Source organism: Catharus ustulatus, chromosome 2 (assembly GCF_009819885.2).
Source record: "Catharus ustulatus isolate bCatUst1 chromosome 2, bCatUst1.pri.v2, whole genome shotgun sequence".
NCBI classification, from domain to species: Eukaryota; Metazoa; Chordata; class Aves; order Passeriformes; family Turdidae; genus Catharus; species Catharus ustulatus.
In genome coordinates this window covers 89,087,097-89,108,224 of record NC_046222.1, presented here as the reverse complement: position 1 = coordinate 89,108,224, position 21,128 = coordinate 89,087,097, and the positions used below count along the sequence as shown (strand labels likewise).

At 43.2% G+C, this 21,128-nt stretch overlaps 2 protein-coding genes across 2 annotated transcripts in view; both read right to left on the bottom strand.

Moving 5' to 3' along the window:
• The window catches only part of ZBED1 (zinc finger BED-type containing 1), a 51,422-nt gene extending 46,996 nt beyond the window's left edge, over positions 1–4,426 (bottom strand). Inside the window, exon 1 of the mRNA XM_033052673.2 lies at positions 4,354–4,426. The gene's annotated coding sequence lies outside the window, so the exon portion shown is untranslated. The remainder of the gene's footprint in view (positions 1–4,353) is intronic.
• DHRSX (dehydrogenase/reductase X-linked) overlaps positions 1–8,315 on the bottom strand; it is a 211,867-nt gene extending 203,552 nt beyond the window's left edge. The window contains exon 1 of the mRNA XM_042779033.1: positions 7,856–8,315. The gene's annotated coding sequence lies outside the window, so the exon portion shown is untranslated. The remainder of the gene's footprint in view (positions 1–7,855) is intronic.
• Positions 8,316–21,128: the final 12,813 nt, after the last annotated feature.

Below are 21,128 nucleotides of genomic sequence, written 5' to 3'. Positions count from 1 at the left end.
AAAATTACACTACACATGAGTATGGCCAGCATGATTATATTATAGTCAGAGCAATGTAACTGAATTAATTTCCAATTCCTAGAAATGTGCTGGAGTCCCCACAGAGGTGTAAGAATTAAACAGGCTACAAGTATATTGCAATTTTTGTCCTCAACCTTCAGGCCACTGGGATCTGTGAAGGCTTCATCCTCCAAGTATGAGCACAGTGATCATTCTGCTATAGTGGTGCACTGCCAGGTACCACTCCAGCTCCACACCTCACCATACACAGGAGTATCGTATGGGAACTGTAAATGTAAAGTGTAAGGATGATTAGGACTACTGGGAACAGATCCCCATCCAGTCCCAGTTCTGTTCCCCTATCCTTTTGGTTTACCTGTCTAGCACATATTAAGAGTTAAGGAAAGAGTGCATAACAACAAGCCAGCCAGGGCTCATTCCCTTAGAAGACACTCAAGAATACATGCTTGATAGGATCACACAATCCTAGGATAGTTCAAGTTGGAAGGTGCCTCAGAAGGCCTCAGAAAGTAGGGCCAGTTTTGAGGTCAGACCATGTTGCTCAAGAGGTCTTAAATCCAGCTCTGGAGGCTTCAGTGCAGAAAAGACATGAACCTGTTGGACCAGGTCCAGAGGAGGGACACAGGAATGACCAGAGGAATGGGGGAGCATATCTCCTCTGCTATAACAGACAGAGATGGGGTTTTCAGCCTGGAGAAGGTTCCAGGTAGAATTTATAGCAGTTTTCCAGTATCTAAAGGGGGCTAAAAGAAAGTTGAAGGGGGACTTTTTACAAGGGCATGCAGTGATAGGAAAAGGGAAAATGGCTTCAAACTGAAAGAGATTTAGATTTAGAACAGTTTAGATTGGATTTTAGGAATAAATTCTTCACTGTGAGTATGGTGAAAAGACTGCAACTGCTCATCCAAAGAAACTGTGGATACTCCATTCCTTGAAGCATTCAAGGCAAGGCTGGATGTGGTTTTGTGCAATCACGTCTGGTGTAAGGAGCTTCTGAACAAACTCAAACACAAAAAGGAAGCCCTCAGAGGAAGCAAGGACACACACATATAGCTGACTCATGTACCTAACAGAAGAGTTACAGGGTTCCTCAGTCTTCTCCCTGTCCTGGGAAACCACCTTCTGGAGAGGAGCCACATTTTCCTTAGTCTTCCTTTTATAACCCACATACCTACAGAAGGTTTTTTTTGTTGCCCTTGATGTCCCTGTCCAGATTTCATTCTATCAGGGCTTTACCTTACCTAAGGCTTTACCAGCCTATCCCTGGCTGCTTGGACAATCTCACTCAAGCTGTCTATCCTTGCTTCCATCCTCTGTAGGCTTCCTTTTTGTGTCTGAGTTTGTCCAGGGGCTCCTTATTCATCCACGTATGTCACTTGGCATTTTCGCCTGACTTGTTTTTTGAGATACTTTGTTCTTGGTCTTGGAAGAGACAATCCTTGAGTATCAACCAGTTTTCTTTGGGCCTCTCTTCCCTCCAGGGCTTTATCCCACAGTACTCTACCTAGTAGGTCCCTGAGGAGGCCAAGGCCAGCTCCCCTGACAAGCAGGGTAGCGAGCTTGTCATGCTCCCTCCTCACTGGCCTAAGGATCTTAAACTTCACTGTTTCACGTTGACTACAGCCAAGTTGAATTATGCTGTATCAGTCACTAGAAATATATACTGATGTCCTTCTGTGTGCTCAGAGTCTTCCTTTTATCTTCACTGATAGAGAGACTTCATTAAACTCCCACTCAGTTACTGTCCCTCTTCAGCGTGTCAGAATGGTGTTGCAGTAGCAAATAAAAACAAGTCATTAGGATGGAGACTGGTGCTAAACTCATTTTTAAGCCCATTTATATACACATATCTCACAGGGGAGGTGATGACAGTATGTTCAGGAGTGCATTAATCATAAGAGCTGTATAAAACACACACTGCAGGCTACCTAACTATGTCACATAGAGTGTCCATGAAGAGAACGATTTAATGAAGACCTTGTTTAATTTTTGCTGTAGATATCACGATGCCTTTGCTGGGTATTTATTTAATAGGGTTCACAGCACTCACAATTCACCACTGAAATGGATACTGAATAGCAAAAAATATTTTCTCCATGAGTTCAGCTTTACCCCAATATGCAATAAATACAGAAGAGGCTAAAGTGCAAAAGGCACCTTTCTTCCCCTAGCCCTTGGTAATACACTGCTGTATTTCATGCAAACCAAAACATTTTCTTACTCAGGTGTTACATAAAATACAATAATACCCAAAAAGCATCATAATCCTGCATCATGTTTCACTGTGAATAAGTTTTAACACTCCTAAATTCAGGAGGATTCTTTCATCCTTTCCAGTTAAAAACATAAATACAGAAGATGCATTACATCAAAGAGTTGTACATTTGTACTTTTGCAAGAAGATGTTGGCTATTACTGGTTTGAGCCAAAATATTACAGTTCTGCTATCTTCTCTCTGAGATGCTCTTTTCTCACATATGTCTTGGTCATAATTTGTTAATTCTCTAATAGGATTTTTCCTGGTAAGTAGCAACTTTGTCTTTCTGAGGTCAATGGAAAACACAAGACATAAAATCTATTTGTTACTAATGTATTTCTTGCAGCACACATAAACGGAATTATTTTTTCCAAAGTGAATGGAGCATTAGCATTTTCTTTATAAAATGATTCATTTATAACCCCAATATTCAAAATCACTCATGTTTGATCACTGACTCCCCAAGAAAGCATTTGCAACACTATCTGGGTCTCAGGTAAATTCCTACTGGCATTAATGGAGTCAGGTTTCAAGGAAAAATAAGAAAATCATTAACGTAAAGATTCTCAGCTTGCTCTAGAGTTGCAAATTTCTAATTTCATCACATAGACTGTGCAAATGTATATAAATATGCACAGACATATGTATGCATGTATACTTTTATGTACATACAGTTTCTCTATAGGAAAGTGGTAATTTTTGTGCTCTGAGCATCTCATTTAACTTCACATTAGCTTCACTTTTTAAAATTTGAACACACTGGAGTCTCTCTTCTACTATCTTAATATAACACTTTCCTTTCTTTTCCCAATCCTTTGTTTTCATCAGTCACAAGCAATTTTTTCCACATCTTTTTCACAACCATAATCCACATTCAAACTATGCTCTGCTATGAAACTCTGAATGTCACCTTATTGGTATCCTTTATGCACGATTTAACGACTTGTGAAAACATCAGTAAATATCTTTAGTATTCCAAAGTAATATATCAAGACATTCAAAATAAAAATGGGATTCTCAACAGCTGACAACCTTATGAGCCCCTCCAAGCTAAAGCTCACATTTTCACACTTGGGTAAAATTTAAAAAGTTATCAGAATGCCTCTAACAAGAGCAGATGCTGCAACTACATGAACCATACCAGCAATGCATATTAAAAGTAACCCGTAATTTTTGTTTAAGGCTATGGTAATAGATATTAGGATATTTCATTTAAAAAACCAACTAGCTTAATGTAGAACAACAAATAAGCAAGTGTGTGCTGCTTTCCAATACACTCATCATTTGGTCAGTCCACTTCAGGAAAATCAATCTGTGCAGTTTGTCTACAAACTGCATTACGCACTAAGTCACAGTTCAGAGGATTAATGCTTGGAAGGAAAAGGAGAAAACACTCATGCATCAAAGAAAAACTGGGGGAAAAGTCATCCATGGAGAAACAGCAATGGAACTTTCCCGTATGTCTGAATGTCCAATTGCAGCCCTGACGCGGTGCTGTGCAGCAGGGAGGGAGCAGCCAGGCGAGCCTCTAATGGCACATCGTGCCCAGAGCAGAGATGGATCTTCAGGTGAAGAGAAAATATTTTTCATACTCCCTTATACACCTTCTTAGTAACTCCTTACACACGGAGTTTGTATTAACATTACCAGTGCAAGACAGTTATACCAGCAAAGCATGCAGCAAGATACAGCCTGCTCGCACTGCAGGTTTAATACACTTGTTACAGTGACACTGTATTCTCTAATACTGCCCCCAAATTTCTCATTTGAAGGGCCCTGCCAGTTTCAAGTGTTAGAATTGTGGCATCAATTGTACAATTAATCTCAACCTTCCCACCTCTGAGCTGTTTATAAACACACAAATTGGGCCAAGTGCTTGTCACATTACCAATAATCTAAGGCTCACAGATTTTAAGACTGCAAGGAACAACTACAAAATCATCACCTTGCATAGAACAGACAGTAGAAAAATCAGTGCTAGACTGGGCCCTCCAACAAATGGGGCTGGAGCTGCACAGGGCAGATCTACGTGTCCTGCCTCACAGCAGCTGGAAAGCTCTCTGCTTTACACTCACCTGGAGGGGAAAAAGTACAGCTGAGCACTCGTATGACACAAGGACATCTCGAGGATGCAGCTGTCCATCCCTGGACCTCGGCTAACCTTTTCTCTCTGCGGAGACCCTGCTATGCTGGAATCATCTTCAATGCTCATTTTAACCCTGTTTTAGGGAAATGGCATAAGATACACAGAGGGCACACCATGAAGACACTGATTTTTATTAGTCCATTTTATAAGGAAGAAAACAGAAAATAAGTAAATCTGTGATTTTTATTGTGCAGTTATTCTTCCTACATGCCACTTACAGAAAGTATTTAATAAATCTGTAGGGAATTTGCCTGACCAGGAATTGAGTAAAGAATGACTTACCCCGAAACATACTGCATGTTTAAGTCTGATGTGACAAGAATCCTAGGACCATGCTATAGCATGCTACCTTGCAGTAGGAATTAATCCATAAAATTCATTACACTTCTGCTGATGAAGCAGTGGTAATTCACAGTCTTTTTCCACACAAAAAAAGGTCAAAGTTTTGAAATATCATTTAACACAATTCTTGAGCAGCCTACTAAATAGGTTTTTGGACAAAAAAAAAATCATACCATTAAATTACTAATTTTTTCAATATGGTAAAACATTTCTCTTGGCTCAAGTAGAAACATCATAACAAGTTGTCTTTGGCTTAAATAAAAGCACTACTCAGAATGTTACAACCTGTCTTATTGCATAAAATACTTACAGGTGATCTATATCTACCTGATGCACTGCTTCTCAGTCACAGGTGATATTTCAGAGTTCACCTTTGAAACACTACCATACAGGGAGAGCAAGATGGTGAAAATTGTTGAGTTGGGGCACGAGCACAAACACCAAATAGAAATAAAATCATCACCAAGCTTCTGAGCAAACAAGTAAATAATTACAAAAATAAGGTCTCTAGGTATTCCATGGTAATCAATTCTACCCTTTTACTGTTTTAACATCTCTCTCAACTTTAGTAATATCATGCTGTTACAAATTCATGTGCTAATCTGCCAATATATTTCTGACTCCGTCAAAACCAACTGCAAAATTCCACCACAGCTGAGCAAGGCCAGAATATCATTCCCTCCTCTGAGGCATTGCAGCAATAGGAAAAGGTGGGTTTCAGATCTTTAGGGTTTCATGTTTGCTAATACACGATAATGAACACACACAATATCAAACCAAAGCCAACACATCTGTGACTACAACTAAAAATCAAATTCAATACTGCTAATCATTGCTCTGCTTATTTTTCAGTTCTGCCAGGCTGGAAAATACCCATTTGACTGTATACAAATCTCATATGTATATTTATATATAAACACATATATATTCACCTAATTTAGAATAAAACTAGGTATTAAAATAAAAATTCTACATCTTGTCTCCTAAAAACAATATGCTTAAAATAATAATGAGCCAGCTGGAAACACCAACGATCAAACAGTAACTGAAGGGACTGTTTCATGACTTCTACAATTATTAAGTTGATTAATGTCAGTTGTGATGGGTAGTACAAAATATGTTTGGTCATATCAACACTTCTGATATTTAATCACCCGCACACATATCTCTTGATATTTAGAGTTTTTTGAAAACCACATTAATTTGCCACATTTTATCCAGTTCTATAAATAACAGTTTGGTTTACTGTGAAATAATTAACACTAAATGGCAAAGCCTCTATAACTGTCTCACCTGCTAGTTCCTGCCAGCTGGGAGAGGGGCAGAAGGTGTGCACTGCTGTTAATTCGGGAAGGGAACATGTGACACAACCTGACATATCAAAGTGTGAAGAGGTTTTTGCCACTTAGCTAAAAACAAGTGTACTGACTGGGGGGGGCAGGGGGGGAAAGATGAAGAGGACTTGGAGATTGTTTTATTTCCACATCATTATATGCATAAGGGAAACAGAGCTATAGCCATTTTTAAATGTCTGTAAGAGTTTCTCCCTCCTCCTCCTCCCTCTTCCCTTGCTGTTCAGAGCTGTTGGGTAACAGACATTTCAGAGCGTGCATCGGGGAAGTAAACAAATGCATCGCTACTGTAGTTGCAGGGCAAGGAAACATTGATGTCACTGCTGTTATAATCACATTAGTAGCGTGTGTTAACGGTAATGTCATGTTTGATCAACTAATCAGGTCAAAAGCCCTTCAAAATACAGACTGAACAGAAGCACAAAATGGCAAGAGAATCGCCTTCCGAACAGTTTCCTCCACGTACAGACCCCTGTTGCAAAGCTGAGCTTTCGGTCACCAATACTCAATGTCAAGTCACCCCGAATTACACGATTACACTTTACAGCTGGCTAGGTCCCTGTTCCCCCGCTTGAAACGTGGATTTGATTTTTCTCCTCCTCCCCACGGTGTACACGCACCCACACCCTGCGGCATCCGAATCCATCCCGCCAGGGATAACGCACGCAGCTGGAGTTTGCTCCTGTTCCTGACAGCTTGTCTGTCAAGGACAGAAACAGTTACAGCCCAAGTGTTTAGGACAATTTTTCTTCCAGCAGGTCTTTTCCACTTTGAACACAATGTGTTGCTGTCTCTCCGCTTCAGCGCAGGGTATGCAATACAGCCGAACAGTAAAAGCAGAAATCGCCAACAACAAATTCTCTCAGGTGGGAAAACGGCTGGGCAGGATACATCCCCTCTTGTGTCCCAACACAGTCAGCACGTACATGTTCATCAACTGTGTACTTTTTACCAACATTTTCTGAAATTGCCCAGCTTGAGCATGTGATAAACCGATGAGTGTTAACCCTTTTAGAAAGAGTAGCACGTAGGAAATGCAGTGTCAGTGAGACCAGACACGGAGCGCTACCATCCAGAACTTCCCATGCACATTTTTCTGTCATCTCCCCCACTTCCTTCCATCAGCCTGGCCCCAGAAAGGAGAAACTCATCCTGCTTCACATCCCCTCCCCGAAGTCTGCCTGCTAGCACTGGCCGGATACCTGACATCTTCCCTTCATTTTCTGTAACTTCCCGATTTGCCCCTGGACTGATGAAGCACTGACTTTCCCCCATCCCCTGGGCTCACCTTTTAGGTCTGCCTGGCGGCGCATCCACCGCCTGCATACCAATGTGGGGCCGCAAAGGCAGCGCGGCGGCCGCCCTCCGGCACCCGCACCCGGCCCCGCCGCTCCGCGGGCGCGCTGCCTTTTGCGCCTTGTCACCTCGAAACGTTTAAAGCGGGGGGACACGGGCACGGGGGCAGGCACAATTTATCCCAGCCAGCAGGACGGGTCCTGCTCGTCCCCAGGGGACACGCATGCCTGCGTGCAGCAGGCGCTCAGGCACGCACATCCACGGGTGTGTGTGTACGCGGCGTGTGAATGGGGCGCCTGTGCCACATCCATGTGCGTGCGTGTGCGAGTGTGTGTGTGTTTGTGTGTGTGAGCGAGGGGAGGCGAGCGGAGCGGGAAGGAGGGAGGGAGGCATCCCCGCCGCACCCGCGCATCCCCCGCGCCGCGGAGAGCGGAGACTCACCGGGTCACCCTGGTCTCTGAAGGTCAAGCTCAGGTTGGTTTCTTGATCGCAGTTGTCCTCCGGGCTCTTTCGGCTCGGTCCTTCGCTCGCTTTTTTTTTTTTTTTTCTTTTTTTCCTCTTTTCTTTCCTTCCCCTTCTCTTCCTCTGCTCGGCCGCGGTGGCGGCGGCTGCCGCCCGGAGGGGCTCCCGCTGCCGCTCCCGGCCCCGCGGGGTGAATCCCGGCTCCTAAGCCCTGGCCCCGCGGCGCCGCTCAGATCCCATGGTCGCAATCCACATCGCGGCAGATGTACCACAGAATCACGTAGAGGATCAGCAGGATGGCGAAGATGAACAAAGCCACCAGGATAGCCTTGGTCACCGGAGAGATGAGGGACTGCATGTCACCCGCGGACCGCCGCCGAGGACAGACGACTCGAGAACTACACGGGGGCAGCGAGCGCGGACGGATCCCGCGGCCCCGCCGCCGCCCCCCCCGCCGCCGCCGCCAGCGACCCGGCGGGCAGCGGCGGCTGGCGCCGAGCCGGTGGCGGAGAGCCGGGGGCTGCCGCGCTCAGCGCCCCCGCTGCGGCGCTCGGGCGGCTCCCGGGCGGGCGGGACGGGGCGGCGCGCACGGACACCTCGGCGCGCCGGGGCACCCGGCCATGGGCACCGCGGCCCCGCCGCGGCTTCAAGCCCGCCCTGCGGCGGAGTGCGGCCGGGCGCCGGCAAACTTAGGCGCGGGGGCGGCCCATGGGGGACAGGTGTCAAGCGCCCGGTTGCCCTGCAGGTCTCCGACGAAAGCCATCCACGGGGGAGGGAAAGTTGCGGGCGGGACGCGGCGGGCGCCGCCGCCCCCGGCCCCGCAGGGAGCGTGCGGGGGCAGTGGGAGCCGCGGGCAGCGCGGGCAGCCCGGCCGCGGCAGCCTGGGACCGCGCCGGCCGGCGTGTTCCGCCCAGCTGAGGTGTTCCCTCCCCTCCCAGCCGCTCGCCCCCTCCTCCTCCACCTCCTCCTTCTCCTCCTCCGCCGCCTCCTGCGGTCCCCCCGCCTCCCGCCGCCGCCGAGCCGCGGGGAGAGCCCCGCCGGCCGGGTCCGTGCTGTGCCTGTAACTGTAGCGGGGTGCGAGGGAACGGGATTTCCTTTCCCCGTCCACCCTCTCCGCCTGCACTTGGCATCTCCATCACCTACATTCACCATCAGAGACTGACCTGGAGCAGGGGCCGGCGGCGGGGAGGACGGCTGAGGCTTGTCTCCGTTTTCTAAGCAGAAAGGTCACTCTTCCCCACCTCCGAAAAAATAAAGTTGGTTTTTTTTTTTTTTAATTCAGTCAGGTCGGCATGGGTCACAGCCTGCCAAGCTTCCCTCAGCGGGCTCTGTGGCCTTTGGCATATGTACCAAAGGTGCACAAGGACAGATAGCACGAAAATAGGACAGCAAGATGGAAATTGGATGAAAGAGCATCTCTTGCATATTCACCCCCAGCAGCAGATCTAGTTTAGTTTTCAACTCACCCCCTTCTGCAGCGCCAGAAGTGCCCGTGTAGCGGCACATCACGTGCACACTAACCTTGGCACTCAGCACCTGAAGTGTGTCCAGACACCTGCCTGCCTGCCCGGCACAGCTGATCAGGACCAGGCTTCCAGGCCACGAGCCAGGTGCCCCAAGACCAGCCCTGTGCTGGGGATGCAGGCAGCCTTCCCTCAGGTCACCCATGCAGGTGGCTGGTGAGGGCACCTTCGGTGGGACAGGCTGCTCATGTGGTGTGAGCTGCTTCCAGTACAATGCCAGGAACTTGTCACCTTTGATCTCTAGTGGGGACAGACCAGATCCTTCACAGAAGGTTCTTGCTGGATTTCAGTTCTGAGTGGTTGCATCAAAAACACAGAAACACAGAAGAACATCACTGAACCGTGTAAGAAAGGGCTGAAAGAAACGTTGAGACATCATCCCTCAAGAAGGACAAGAGCAACTTTATCAAGAGGGAGAAAGACAGACTTAAACATCAATATATAAAAAGTAGATAAATTAAGAATAATCAAATTTGAGAGGAAAAAGATAAGATACTCCTATATAGATATTCCAGGCACAAATACTCTAGAGAAAAAAATGTTATTAATGCCGAGCATGGGGATTTAAGGATGGGGTGGAAAGAAAGTAGGAAAGAAAAATACTAGGCTCTTAAATAAGGAGGACTCCAACACAGAGAAATGTCTAAATGGTATGAGATAATATCTCAGGAGAATGTATTGCAGGACACATTACACAGCTTTTCAAAAAAGCTCAGCTTTTTTGTGCAGAAGGGATGTTAGCTCCTCAAGGGATACCCACCACTGTACTCATTAGTTTATCATTTCCAACTCAAAGGAGTTCGAGATCCTGGAGGCAGATGGCTGGGTGCTCATGTCCTATTCTTTGAGACAAATGTTTTCTAATCCACTTGCTGGACATTAGTATTTCCATTGTAGGAAGGTGTCACTCCATGTAGAGTAGTTGTCCAGCTGATTTTCACACTCAAGCATTTGTGCATTGCCATCAGCCTTCCCTGGCTTGTTAGCTCTCAATAAAGTGGTACCAAACCTGGCAGTGCCAGACACAGCAGTAGCAATGGCAAGGGACTGCTGATAACCTCCATACTTGTCAGCAGGAGAAGCAAAATAATGCACCATCATTTCTGAAACCAAAATGTGATTGGTTGTGTAATGTGCAATCTGTTCTGAACTGGTTTTGATATCCGTTTGTTTAATTTGCATGCACTCAGGCACGAGGGCATCCCTGAGTAATTAAAAATATATAGTCTCTCTGAGTTTGATGTTCTGTCACTGGTGGAGCCTGAGCCAACACAGAAATCACAAGTTAAGCAACAGATATATTGCCAAAGCTGTCCTCAGTTAAGAAAGCTGATTTAAACAAGGAAGTAAACATAAAAACCTTCTTAGTTTTCAGATGTCTTATTAGTAAGCAGCAGGGAAGAAGGAAATCAATCTTTGCCAAATGAAGAGAGATAACAGTGACAGAAAAATCATTTTAATTTCCACCTAGTAAGCTGATATTAAATTAAACAGGAATACTAATAGATTTTAGTAGCTTTTAGTTTTCTCTTTCTCAATTCCCTTTGAAAATGTGCTGCATCAAATATACATATGCAAGGAAGAACATGCAGAAAAGATGGGTAAAAAACCCCACAGTCACAAGGTAATGCAGGCAGCTTTAAATGCCCAAATTAAATCCCACACTAATGTACAAGATACTTGTGCAACATGGATGGCACAAGGAGACCAGGCTGTTTCTCCTTAATTTCACCGGCAATCTTAGCCAAAATGAAGTTATCCTTGCTCCCTGTCGGCTCTCCAGTCCTCCTGCCAGGATGTTTATTCAGACCTGCTAAAATCTATTGGGAAGGCAGGGTCAATTTTATATCCCCAGGCTTGGACAGTCTGTGTCACCCTGGATTCCACTAATGGGAGCAAATCCTGAGGACTCATGGTACGTCCCTGACCTGGGAGGGGATCCAAAGCCATCGGATCCCTGGGATCCAGGGAGTCAGCTGAGGTGTTTGGCAAGCAAACAACCAGAGGTGTGTGCTGGTGGATAAGGCTTGAACAGACAGGGATTGCTGCTTGGAGAAGTGACCATTAATATTCCCTCTCCATAACCCCAAAATTGGCCGCATTGCAAAACCAGTGTGTTTCCCTCTTTCAGTAAAGTCAGACTGGGCAGGACACCGGTGAGTTGAGGTTGAAATAAATCATATTTTTTAATTCCTTTACCAATGAAAACATATAACCAGCTTAATACCTTTATTTTTAGGGCAGTTGCTTTTGCATGTAATTTCAGGGGTGTCAGTGAAATGCTTGTGATTTACACTGGTGTTAGCTGGAGGCAATTCTGGTACAGATAGTCAAATACAGACTTACCATTTCTAAATATGATCGCTCATTTCATGCCCAGTTTCCAATGGCTTCACAGGAATTTTAAACACAAGAAAAATATAAGAAGACATTTTCTGGTTTATTAGAATGATTTTCAGGCTTACAGAACAATTCCTGAGAGAATGAGTGTCAGAAACATGTCTAAGATGCCCAGTGAGTGCACACGGCCAACTGTTCCTGTTCAATGTGTCTGCATTGAAGAGGGTCACACATGTTAGAAACACTAAAGGCAATTGTGAGCAAACAGGCTTGAGTGCAGCAGTTTGTCTGGCATTGCTGCACAGTGCTCAATGCATGTTAATTCACCCCAACTCTCAGTCTATTATCTTTAAAATTGAGTTTTATTACTCACTGACTTCAAGAAAACCAGAATTTTACATAATTACAAGAAAGTACAGTTTAAAAAGTGAAAAATTTGGTCTAATCTACTAAAATAATACTTGAATACAGAACACAGAAACAAAGAAAAACACATTGTTTAAGGGGTTGACGGTGCTTATGAGAGCCTTCCAACTCTATAGCACCCTTCAAATAATTTCCAAGCCAAAAGTGATGGAACAACTGACTGCCTGGCAGCTACCTCTGTAGCTTTAGTGATTTTTCTGAATGGATATATGTCTATACAAAAAAAAAGACACTGATGGAAGTGGCAATAATTAGATTGGACAAATCCATAGATTACATGTCAGGTTTCAAGTACTGCTTTTTAGGCCAAAATGCACTGTTTCCAAGACAGTATCTGTTCTGTGGATTAAAAGAGAATTATCAACTGTCTCACATTTCGTGATGATGGACACAACATAAAAGCCTGGGTAGACACGAACACACAGCATGAAGAGCAATCAAACAAACAGAACAAATCTTCCTCTCAAAAGAGTGAGCCAGAAAACAAGATCTGAGTTATCAGACCCTTTAATTAATGGACCTCCCTTAGGTCAGGTATTTGGAGGAACCAAAGTAATGAGAAAAATCATAGGAGTTCATAATCCACATGCAATATTCAGAAGATGCAGTTTCGTATAAGGGGGTGTAAGACTTCACATTTTGGAGAAATTCACATCAAGGAGAGGGATAAAATAATGGTCATTTATGGGGAGAAGAAAAAGCCCTTATTGGCCTCAGCAAAAGACAGATTAACTGAGTCTTAGGCACAATGCTGCCTTGCAAAAGAAAGTGTTCTTTATAGAATACTTGTGAGTAGAAATGCAGGATGGAGACAGGAGTTACATATTGTCAGGATGCATCACGTCAGTAATACCCTCCTGGGGTGCTGGAGTTCCACTTTCCAGGTTAAAGTGTTTGGGAAAAGAAAGGCAAGAAAAAGTATCTAAAATTACTCAAGGCTGTAAGAATGGAATCTTTATCAAATAAAAGCTTCAAATTGGGGCAGAAAATCAGGTAGGTCTACTTTCCCAGACTCTCTTGAAGCTGCAGATACAGGCCCGCGTACGTTTTCAGGGCAGAAAACAGCAGAGGATGGATAGATCTGTTTGCCTTTGGGTTTTCTTAGAGGCCCCCATGGCCTCTCTCAGGACATCTGACTTACAGCACAGGCAATTACATTTGGGGTAGTGTTTGTGCTATTGCCTCACACTCTGCTGAGCCTGTCCTTGTGCTGGTCCTGACCAAACCTGACGCCTCATCCTAGAAAAAGAGGGAAGATGGTTTGTGTGATGATGCAGGAACTGGCATGGCCTGGCCATAGGGACTATATTCATGGTATTCCCCAGGTTAAACTTCATCCTGGACCTAGCTGAGGCTGTGTCTGATGCCAGCTGGATTTATTCTTGAGGTCATTGTCTGCTGCAGTGACTTGGGGTTTCCAAGAGACCGTGAGAGCAAGTTATATGTCCTTGTGGTTATACAGTGGGGTTGAGACTTGGGAAAGCTGTCATGCTCCTCCCTGTGTCACTGATTCACTACCCAGGTTTGGGTGATTTATAAATTAATAATTTATAAATTAATTCTTCTGTCCAGGATTAGCAGAAAGTGGATGTGATTGCATTGCTGTATTGTTGTGAATGTGACTGTGAAATACTGTATGTTCTCGAATATCATCCTTTTTCAGATATCAGCCAACTGTTACTGGAACTTAGAGAGAGGAACATGTGATTTGACAGATACACTTCCCTGACGAGAAAAGTCAAGCTGTTTAGAGAATGAAGGTACTCGTAAAATTGCCACTTGCACAATCCCCAGGTGCACTTTTGTTCTTCAATTTTATCAACAGGAATTTGAAAACCTGGAATAAACTCAGCAGGCAAGTTAACAAGAAGGAGGTTCAAAGGAGTTATCTCTGACCTAATTGTCTATGAACTCTTTTGATACATGTCTTTTGGATCAGAGGACCGAAGAGAACTTACCTTAGGCACATGTTCATCCTAACAGGTAGCTAATATGGCTCATCTGTGTTTCCATCAGATTTCAAAATAGAAATCTGATGAAATTTTAATGCCTTCTCCTTCCTACCTGGTACAATGGTGGAGAAGACTATAATTTCTTTTTTTCAACTGTTTTTAAATATGCTAACCTAGCCTTTTTTATATTTAGTACAGAGAGAGAGAAGCATACAAATAAATTAGACCCTTCCCTTCCCTTCCCTTCCCTTCCCTTCCCTTCCCTTCCCTTCCCTTCCCTTCCCTTCCCTTCCCTTCCCTTCCCTTCCCTTCCCTTCCCTTCCCTTCCCTTCCCTTCCCTTCCCTTCCCTTCCCTTCCCTTCCCTTCCCTTCCCTTCCCTTCCCTTCCCTTCCCTTCCCTTCCCTTCCCTTCCCTTCCCTTCCCTTCCCTTCCCTTCCCCTTAGCTCATTCCTACATGAACATTTTGCAAATACCTTGGGTTATGGATTTTTTATTTGCATTGAAATAAAATCTGTCCTTTTATATCATATATTTGAAATGAAAAATCTCTACTGAAAACCAAACCCAAGGTTTAGAAAACATCTAGGAGTTGCCCAACGTCATACTGAGTTCAAGTGGAAGAGCTGGTGGAGAAACTTTCTCCTGTTTTTACATGCACTTTTAGAGAATCTCTAATGAGTTAAAGGTTTGGATATTGGACATCAAAACAGAATCCTTTCAACTTTAAATCATTTTCTCTAGCTAGTGACCACAGAACTGTACTTTAGCTCCACTCACCCAGCCACTAGATACACAGTTTTGCTGTAATGGAGATTGGCTCCAACAATCAAGCTGTCATTTAAAGAGCAGAAAGATGTCCTGAAATAAAAATGATAGCCCATGTGCAGTGTGAAAGAGATCAATATGCCTAACAAAAGGCTCTATCCTGTGTCTGTTTGAAAGATGAGGAACAATGTATTCTGCAGGGAGTAAACCGGTTTTGTCTTCTGTCTGTCTCTTGATAGTAGTAAAGAGAGGTTAGACGCGGTCACTGTTAAATGCTGTTATCCTTTAATGACATTTGTATTTTCTCCTAGAGATTTTTCTTTAGGAGTCACATGTTTATGTTCAACTTTCTCCTCTGTTGCCATGGCATATGAAGTCAAACTGGCCAGCTAAGAGAAATGAATCCCAAGCTTGCGTGAGGAACAGGTTAATACTTCTGGTTTGATGGGTGCTGGCAATATGTTGTTCTCTCTTCTCCGTGTAGCAGAGTGGCATTGGTGTCCCCTCATCAGGGCCCACTCTGCTTTGAGCATTTTTTCTAAGAGACAGAAAAAGGCAGCCTGTGTTTGGAGCATAGTCAGCGGAAAGCCGAAACGTGTGTGCAACAAATAAGGCATTGGGAAAAGTAGGTCAGGGCTGGTCATGACTGAACCACTTGTTTAAACAAATGTGCAGGATTACCAGGTTTTGAACAGATCAGTCCTGAGTGAAACATGTAACTCAGCTTTGTTTATCAGCATCTCAGGAGCCTCTCAAAGCACCCATGTTTACTAGCAGATGCCCAGTCACTGACAGGATGAAGTTTAGGAGGAGGAGGAGGAGACTGCTCCTGAAAATGAGACTGAATTTATTCAGAACAAATTAAAGTTTCGTTTAAGAAGTATAATGAGTTCAGCTAATTCCACATATTGTAGGACTGGAGGAAAATATTTTTTCAATGGTCCAAAAAAAGCCTTTCAGATTCAAGTTTTACCCAAGTCTAGCACCCAGAATGCCAGATCTGTCTTTAAGGATTTTATTATTTTTCCTCTTCATTGCTATAGGCTGCACTGTGCTGCAGTAGGGGTGTGTTTTCTGAAACAGATATTCAAAAAGAAACCATATTGAGATACACAGTACAAGCACTGAGCACTTTTCCAAAAAGATAGGCAAAGAAGTCAAGAAGAGTGGATTTATGTTCACTTCAAAGCACCATGCCTGATTATCGGGTGAAGAAAAGAAAGATAACAGTGCAGCATGATCAGTAACAGCTGAAGATTTTGGCTGTGTAAATGCTGTTTTCCTATCAAGATCACATTGTCTCCTCCTGAGCCCAGAGCATGTGCACTGGCTGTCTTCTCAGAGTCTCCTTTTCAAAGGGGTGGCTCTGGGTGCGTGACTCAGATGCAAGCTGAGGAGATGCATTCAAAAGGTTTGTGTGCCTGCAGTCTCCTCAGAAGTAACATCCTGCCATTCCTCACTAGCATTTCATGAAAGAAGCACGGTTTGCTGCATAGCAGAACTTATCACCCAGATTTTGACAAAGCTAGTCAAAATACCTTGGCATTTTTAATTCAACTTTATGGAAATCTCGGTAGTTAAGTTTGCCTGTCTGTCTTTTAACCATGATGTACTTTAGGGAGATACTGAATCACAGAAAAGCGAACATTCTCACCCCTTCAAGGACACAGACACTGGAAAGCAGGAGGGTAATTAAGGGGGCATGTAGGGGATTGTTGAGAATTTTCTGCTGGAAAAACTTCCAAGGAAAAATATTCATCTCCTACAAACAAGCTCTCGGTGGAAAAATTTCAGATTTGGAAAGAGCATTTTGGTTTATACTGGGAAAATGGTTCTACCATGACTAGCCAGATGAATCTTACCAGCTGTGCTCTCTGCCTACAAAACTTCAACAGAGGCTCGCTGTGGGGCACCAAAATGCTTCAGTTCTGCACCATCTTGGCCCTTCTCCTGTTTATATCACTCTGGAATCTAGGCAAGCAGGGTAAGACTGCCATAACCTACATTCCTACACTTGCAGTTTAAATCAGATCTACACTCATCTCTTTGTGTAATGTCACCTTATCTTGAAGTGTAGTTCAATGGGCAGGGCACGAATGCATCCTAATTGGGGTCAGTTTCCTACTCTGCCCTGGGCTCCAGGGATAATGCTAAAGAAATCAAGTAGCCTGAATACCTAAAATATAGGTATTATATATAGGGATAATAATAATAATAACAACTCCCTCCATTAGAGGTAAGGGTCTCAGGATAAGTACAGTAGAGGCTATGAGTAGCCATATATGACCAAGAAGGGAACATGTCAAAGCACAGATATGTGTTATCATCAGAAAGAGGAACAGATTCAGAGACAAGAGTTTGAAAAATATGTCCCCATGCTGTAGTCATCATCCTGAAGGCAGGCAAGGGGAAATTAAAAATTTGATATGTTCCTCATGCTTTTTGTGCCTTCTGCATTTGAACCAAGTAGTGGAAGCTACAAGGAACCAGAAGTGTTAGTTGCGCAGTAGGACCAGAACAACCCTACTCCATGTCTTCTGTGCCAAGAAGGAAAGGTCAGATCTGACCTGTGACCCCTTTCTAATATCAGTGGCAGGTGCCCGTGGGAAAAATTAAAAGCTTAAAAGATACTCCTTGTCACAAAACATTTCTCTGAGGCAATGTGCAGAGTAGAATATGGAAGTGAGGGACAAAACTTCATTGTTGAGGAAAGATGCCCTTCCTACCTTGCAGCAGTCTGTAATGCTAAGAGATTTCTTTTTACACTGCTGAAGCAAATCTAGAGTAATGTGTAAAAGTAAAGCCTGCCAAATATTGAGGCCAACTGATTTCAACACAAAAATGAAGTTGCTAGTTCTCATGTCTCATGGGCATTGTATTTTTTTTTTTAGCACAATGTGCTAAAAGGTGGTTTTGATACAATAGAGTACAGGTTTTAAAAAGTCTGAAAATGCAACGGACTTGCAGACTGTTCAAGTGTCCACAGCAGATTTTGTTGCAAAATCTGGACCCAGACACAATATTCAAACACAAAATATAAACCACCTTCCAGCATCATACCTGAGAAGTCATTAAATGACCATATTTTTGTATCAAGGATAAGTTTAGGAGATAGGCTAAGCTCTACTGAAAGTGTCAGTTACAAATGTGTCACGTTTGCCTTCATAAAACATAAAACTAGCAAGATTTGATCACAGTTAAATTGATTAAATTAAGTTCATCATTTCTCTTAACTAAGGTGTAGAATCTAATAGGGCACAGTTCAGACTCTTTCCTTCCGTGTATCTCTGGACAATCTCTGCTAATTTCTGTTAATTCAGATAATATCCTTTAGAACATTTTTCCAATTTTTTGTTGAAAGCAGGAATTTATTTGGCAAGAGTACTGACATTTCTAAGCTACTGCACATAACAGACAAGTAGTATAAGAGCCAATAGTCTTGAAAATACGCATCCAGCATTCTGTCCTTTGCTTATACATGGGTGCTTTACACTAGATTATTTCCATCCTTCCCCTTGTGTAGGAACTGGGAGAGCTTCTCCAAAACTTTGCAAGAATGTATATGTTAAGTATGAGATCAAAACAAGGGCAGAAATTAGAATGAGAAAGTGGCAGAAAGTCAGGTTGCAAACACTTTACAATTTGTGTTTGATTTATGCCCTTGCATTTGCATGACAATGTCTTCAGCTGAACCCTGCACCATTAATGTCAGTGAACTTCTATCATTAATGGTCATTAACTTGCTAGAATGTTCTGATTTTTATAAATTGCTCCTAAATTCTGTATCCGTTCTTCTTCCCTGTTTTACAGTTATTTCTTTGTTGGTCTGGGTATTTGAGTCCAATGATGAGACCCTCAGCTACCTCCAAAGTTTGCAGCCTGATCTCAATAATGTGTTGAACTAATAAAAACCTAGTTGTAGAAGCAGGTTGCTGAGTATTAGTAGTTTTGAAAGCTTGTAATAAGAGTTCTAGTTGGATACAAATGAATTTTATCAAGAAAAGAGAGCTCTCGGCAGGGAAAAGGACCCACACAGTACAGTACTAATAATTCCTAAGGGTGACACTGCGGGTTGTTTTCGTCATTAATTTCTTCTTGTCTGAGAGCTCCACCTAATGGAATCAAAAGGAATGTATCAACCTTTCAGATTTTCCATTAAAATCCCTCTCTCTACTTTCATGCTGGTGTTTGTGCATTGCCAGGCTGGAGTGTGGGAGGAGGTGCATCCTTTGACTTTTGGAGTAAAGGGCAATTAGGGAATAGGAATTTTGTATTTTATAATTTCCTTTTTCAGTAGTGCAGGATTTGAACTTACTGCAATTAAGTAGTAAAGGCAAATTTATTATAGATAAACTAAATGTCTCTGAATTTTTGCACTCAGTTTGCTTATCTGCAAGATCTGTCATGTTGCACAGACAGGGCTTCCTACCTGTGCATACCACTTGTGTATATCACTGCAGCACTTTTCAGGGATGCAAAATAAACAGCTTTCAAGATCAAGGTACAAATATGTAGAGAGAATAAATGAGACCATAGGACTATTCATATTTACAAAAACTCAAGAGACCATGCTACTGTTACTGCTCTGAAGTCTTTGGTGCAAAGCATTCCCAAATATGAAATGTCCACCATCAGTATTACCTCTGTAAACTTTCAGAAATAATGACTGTCCTTTCCCTCTGCCCGCACCAAAGTCTTGTATAATCACAAAAATTATGAACCTACCTTTTCTATTACATTTATTCCAGATTTTTCAATTTTTTTATTGTTACTGCAATAATGTTAAGGTTTTTAAGCTGAGATCCTCACAGTAAGCAAGATCCTCTAGTATCCAAGACCTGAGGGACATGATATAGACCATCATTAAACTTGCAGCCTATAAAAACCAAGAGAATTGTGTGCAATTTTTTAATATCTTAACTCCATTGCTGGCAAGGGTTTTTTTTTTGCCTCTGCACAGAGAGTTAAACCAAACAGAAGATGTAATAGGGCCAGCAAGAAAAGCAAATTAACATGAATCCTTAAAAATGCAGAGGATGCTGTTTGTTGAGGAATATGGCTCCCTGATACCTGTCAGACTAAGAACATTTTAATCTTCAAAGTCTAAGTATAAGCAAAGGATGCTATGTTAGAAATAGGGCTGTGGGTACTGACAGGTGTCTAAGGAAATAGAGAAAAGACCATCACCAGGCAGTTTCTACTGTTGTAGAGAGAGAGCAGCTGAGTCAGATACTCTGTATTCAAGGTTGCAATGAATAGCTGGAGGTCAGGTAAAGGGAAATATATCCAGACAATTGTGATGCTTTAAACACCATATCAGTATGAGCCATACAGTATGAGACACGACTCATACTGTAGTGTGATTATTGTTTTGATATTGTTACAAATATTGCATTATAAGCCGTGGTAAACTGCCTCAATTCAAAAAGGAAAGAAGAGCTCCAATAAAATCCCTGTGTGTCTTGGTAGACAAGGTAAGGAGGTCACACTATTGCAAATTTCAACTTATGAATGAAATTACTTGATTCTGAGGATGTACGAGAGGGAATAGACTGTGGAAAATGGTAAACTCACTGTAGGAAGATGGCTGGGCTGAAATTAGAGAAAACTGGGAAGTTGTATTTAAACTCTAATGAAAGTTATAACAGTACAGAGGTTATAGGTTGAAGTGCAATTGCTGCTTCCTTGATGGAATGTGGTTGGCATGCATGAAACCTATTCCACAGTGACTCCCCACACCTTCAACCTGCAACCTTAAGCACACATTGAGAGGGATGAAATGGAGGGCAGAGCATAGTGGAGACATCTCAGCCAGGCTCTGCTGTAACCCTTGCAGGGAGAGGAGCTCGATGGTATCAGTGAAGAGCAATAGCACCTGCCAGCCAGGGGAGACAAGAGCAGATGCATTGCTGCTGAACCAGCAACCATGGCAAAACCACTCTCCTCAGAAGAACTTGGGTCATTATAACCTAATTGTAATATTAACACACACCTCCCAGGGATGCGTGCCTCCAAGGTACGACCACCCCTCACTGGGCATGTGCTGGATATTTTCCTGACCGTAGAGCATGGTGCTAAAGACACCAAGGCTGTGGGTTTGAGCCCTGCATGTGTAAGAGTTGGACTCAATGAATTGTCTGGGTCACTTCCAACTCAGAATATTCTGTTATTCTGGGATTTAAGAGCAAAGTGAGGGAATTTTACACATGTATGACTAGAGTCACTTGAGATCCACCCAAAATGTA